Source organism: Nanorana parkeri, unplaced genomic scaffold (genome assembly GCF_000935625.1).
Source record: "Nanorana parkeri isolate BGI_ZX_2015 unplaced genomic scaffold, ASM93562v1 scaffold371, whole genome shotgun sequence".
NCBI classification, from domain to species: Eukaryota; Metazoa; Chordata; class Amphibia; order Anura; family Dicroglossidae; genus Nanorana; species Nanorana parkeri.
Genome location: NW_017306639.1, coordinates 591,694 through 596,900, shown reverse-complemented (window position 1 = coordinate 596,900; position 5,207 = coordinate 591,694).

Sequence of the window (5,207 nt, the reverse complement as noted above, 5' to 3'; positions counted from 1 at the left end):
GGTGATCATCTCATTAAAGAGCGTCTCACTGGTGACCATCTCATTGAAGAGCGTCCCATTGGTGGCCATCTCATTGAAGAACGTCCCATTGGTGGCCATCTCATTGAAGAGTGTCCCATTGGTGACAATCTCATTGAAGAGTGTCCCATTGGTGAGCATCTCATTGAAGAGCGTCTCATTGGTGATCATCTCATTAAAGAGCGTCTCATTGGTGATCATCTCATTAAAGAGCGTCTCATTGGTGATCATCTCATTAAAGAGCGTCTCATTGGTGATCATCTCATTAAAGAGCGTCTCATTGGTGATCATCTCATTAAAGAGCGTCTCATTGGTGATCATCTCATTAAAGAGCGTCTCATTGGTGATCATCTCATTAAAGAGCGTCTCATTGGTGATCATCTCATTAAAGAGCGTCTCATTGGTGATCATCTCATTAAAGAGCGTCTCATTGGTGATCATCTCATTAAAGAGCGTCTCATTGGTGATCATCTCATTAAAGAGCGTCTCATTGGTGATCATCTCATTAAAGAGCGTCTCATTGGTGATCATCTCATTAAAGAGCGTCTCATTGGTGATCATCTCATTAAAGAGCGTCTCATTGGTGATCATCTCATTAAAGAGCGTCTCATTGGTGATCATCTCATTAAAGAGCGTCTCATTGGTGATCATCTCATTAAAGAGCGTCTCATTGGTGATCATCTCATTAAAGAGCGTCTCATTGGTGATCATCTCATTAAAGAGCGTCTCATTGGTGATCATCTCATTAAAGAGCGTCTCATTGGTGATCATCTCATTAAAGAGCGTCTCATTGGTGATCATCTCATTAAAGAGCGTCTCATTGGTGATCATCTCATTAAAGAGCGTCTCATTGGTGATCATCTCATTAAAGAGCGTCTCATTGGTGATCATCTCATTAAAGAGCGTCTCATTGGTGATCATCTCATTAAAGAGCGTCTCATTGGTGATCATCTCATTAAAGAGCGTCTCATTGGTGATCATCTCATTAAAGAGCGTCTCATTGGTGATCATCTCATTAAAGAGCGTCTCATTGGTGATCATCTCATTAAAGAGCGTCTCATTGGTGATCATCTCATTAAAGAGCGTCTCATTGGTGATCATCTCATTAAAGAGCGTCTCATTGGTGATCATCTCATTAAAGAGCGTCTCATTGGTGATCATCTCATTAAAGAGCGTCTCATTGGTGATCATCTCATTAAAGAGCGTCTCATTGGTGATCATCTCATTAAAGAGCGTCTCATTGGTGATCATCTCATTAAAGAGCGTCTCATTGGTGATCATCTCATTAAAGAGCGTCTCATTGGTGATCATCTCATTAAAGAGCGTCTCATTGGTGATCATCTCATTAAAGAGCGTCTCATTGGTGATCATCTCATTAAAGAGCGTCTCATTGGTGATCATCTCATTAAAGAGCGTCTCATTGGTGATCATCTCATTAAAGAGCGTCTCATTGGTGATCATCTCATTAAAGAGCGTCTCATTGGTGATCATCTCATTAAAGAGCGTCTCATTGGTGATCATCTCATTAAAGAGCGTCTCATTGGTGATCATCTCATTAAAGAGCGTCTCATTGGTGATCATCTCATTAAAGAGCGTCTCATTGGTGATCATCTCATTAAAGAGCGTCTCATTGGTGATCATCTCATTAAAGAGCGTCTCATTGGTGATCATCTCATTAAAGAGCGTCTCATTGGTGATCATCTCATTAAAGAGCGTCTCATTGGTGATCATCTCATTAAAGAGCGTCTCATTGGTGATCATCTCATTAAAGAGCGTCTCATTGGTGATCATCTCATTAAAGAGCGTCTCATTGGTGATCATCTCATTAAAGAGCGTCTCATTGGTGATCATCTCATTAAAGAGCGTCTCATTGGTGATCATCTCATTAAAGAGCGTCTCATTGGTGATCATCTCATTAAAGAGCGTCTCATTGGTGATCATCTCATTAAAGAGCGTCTCATTGGTGATCATCTCATTAAAGAGCGTCTCATTGGTGATCATCTCATTAAAGAGCGTCTCATTGGTGATCATCTCATTAAAGAGCGTCTCATTGGTGATCATCTCATTAAAGAGCGTCTCATTGGTGATCATCTCATTAAAGAGCGTCTCATTGGTGATCATCTCATTAAAGAGCGTCTCATTGGTGATCATCTCATTAAAGAGCGTCTCATTGGTGATCATCTCATTAAAGAGCGTCTCATTGGTGATCATCTCATTAAAGAGCGTCTCATTGGTGATCATCTCATTAAAGAGCGTCTCATTGGTGATCATCTCATTAAAGAGCGTCTCATTGGTGATCATCTCATTAAAGAGCGTCTCATTGGTGATCATCTCATTAAAGAGCGTCTCATTGGTGATCATCTCATTAAAGAGCGTCTCATTGGTGATCATCTCATTAAAGAGCGTCTCATTGGTGATCATCTCATTAAAGAGCGTCTCATTGGTGATCATCTCATTAAAGAGCGTCTCATTGGTGATCATCTCATTAAAGAGCGTCTCATTGGTGATCATCTCATTAAAGAGCGTCTCATTGGTGATCATCTCATTAAAGAGCGTCTCATTGGTGATCATCTCATTAAAGAGCGTCTCATTGGTGATCATCTCATTAAAGAGCGTCTCATTGGTGATCATCTCATTAAAGAGCGTCTCATTGGTGATCATCTCATTAAAGAGCGTCTCATTGGTGATCATCTCATTAAAGAGCGTCTCATTGGTGATCATCTCATTAAAGAGCGTCTCATTGGTGATCATCTCATTAAAGAGCGTCTCATTGGTGATCATCTCATTAAAGAGCGTCTCATTGGTGATCATCTCATTAAAGAGCGTCTCATTGGTGATCATCTCATTAAAGAGCGTCTCATTGGTGATCATCTCATTAAAGAGCGTCTCATTGGTGATCATCTCATTAAAGAGCGTCTCATTGGTGATCATCTCATTAAAGAGCGTCTCATTGGTGATCATCTCATTAAAGAGCGTCTCATTGGTGATCATCTCATTAAAGAGCGTCTCATTGGTGATCATCTCATTAAAGAGCGTCTCATTGGTGATCATCTCATTAAAGAGCGTCTCATTGGTGATCATCTCATTAAAGAGCGTCTCATTGGTGATCATCTCATTAAAGAGCGTCTCATTGGTGATCATCTCATTAAAGAGCGTCTCATTGGTGATCATCTCATTAAAGAGCGTCTCATTGGTGATCATCTCATTAAAGAGCGTCTCATTGGTGATCATCTCATTAAAGAGCGTCTCATTGGTGATCATCTCATTAAAGAGCGTCTCATTGGTGATCATCTCATTAAAGAGCGTCTCATTGGTGATCATCTCATTAAAGAGCGTCTCATTGGTGATCATCTCATTAAAGAGCGTCTCATTGGTGATCATCTCATTAAAGAGCGTCTCATTGGTGATCATCTCATTAAAGAGCGTCTCATTGGTGATCATCTCATTAAAGAGCGTCTCATTGGTGATCATCTCATTAAAGAGCGTCTCATTGGTGATCATCTCATTAAAGAGCGTCTCATTGGTGATCATCTCATTAAAGAGCGTCTCATTGGTGATCATCTCATTAAAGAGCGTCTCATTGGTGATCATCTCATTAAAGAGCGTCTCATTGGTGATCATCTCATTAAAGAGCGTCTCATTGGTGATCATCTCATTAAAGAGCGTCTCATTGGTGATCATCTCATTAAAGAGCGTCTCATTGGTGATCATCTCATTAAAGAGCGTCTCATTGGTGATCATCTCATTAAAGAGCGTCTCATTGGTGATCATCTCATTAAAGAGCGTCTCATTGGTGATCATCTCATTAAAGAGCGTCTCATTGGTGATCATCTCATTAAAGAGCGTCTCATTGGTGATCATCTCATTAAAGAGCGTCTCATTGGTGATCATCTCATTAAAGAGCGTCTCATTGGTGATCATCTCATTAAAGAGCGTCTCATTGGTGATCATCTCATTAAAGAGCGTCTCATTGGTGATCATCTCATTAAAGAGCGTCTCATTGGTGATCATCTCATTAAAGAGCGTCTCATTGGTGATCATCTCATTAAAGAGCGTCTCATTGGTGATCATCTCATTAAAGAGCGTCTCATTGGTGATCATCTCATTAAAGAGCGTCTCATTGGTGATCATCTCATTAAAGAGCGTCTCATTGGTGATCATCTCATTAAAGAGCGTCTCATTGGTGATCATCTCATTAAAGAGCGTCTCATTGGTGATCATCTCATTAAAGAGCGTCTCATTGGTGATCATCTCATTAAAGAGCGTCTCATTGGTGATCATCTCATTAAAGAGCGTCTCATTGGTGATCATCTCATTAAAGAGCGTCTCATTGGTGATCATCTCATTAAAGAGCGTCTCATTGGTGATCATCTCATTAAAGAGCGTCTCATTGGTGATCATCTCATTAAAGAGCGTCTCATTGGTGATCATCTCATTAAAGAGCGTCTCATTGGTGACCATCTCATTGAAGAGTGTCCCATTGGTGAGCATCTCACTGAAGAGCATCTCATTGGTGACCATCTCATTGAAAAGTGTCCCATTGCTGAGCATCTCATTGAAGAGTGTCCCATTGGTGAGCATCTCATTGAAGAGTGTCCCATTGGTGAGCATCTCATTGAAGAGTGTCCCATTGCTGAGCATCTCATTGAAGAGCGTCCCATTGCTGAGCATCTCATTGAAGAGCGTCCCATTGGTGACCATCTCATTGAAGAGCGTCCCATTATGGCCATCTCATTAGACAGAGCGTGTTATTGGCTACTAGGTAAAACGCAAGTGACTTCTCTGTTCTTCCTATTCCTGGCTGCAAGAAAGGAAGGCACTGCGAGGGAGCGCTGGCAAGGTGGGTGTCTGCGGCTTGGGGGTGGGGAATAGATAGCTTTTATTTGATTTAATTTCAGCCTCCTGTAATCCTCTGCATCCTCTGCACAGCAGTGCACAGACCGGGAGAGGAAGGCGCAGCACTCTGAGACAAGCAGGTATGCTGCATTCAAAAGGAACATGCTGACAGGAGGAGTTGGCAAAGAGATGAGCTCATCAGTCTATTGCTGCTCCTTCATTGTCCAGCTCCAGATCCATAAATTCGGCATTCATTGTCCCTCTATGACACAGGAAGCGAAGTAGCTGCAAAGTGGACTGATTTTCAGACTTCCCTGTACATCTAGTGAGCTCCCCTCCCCCCCCGCCCCCTT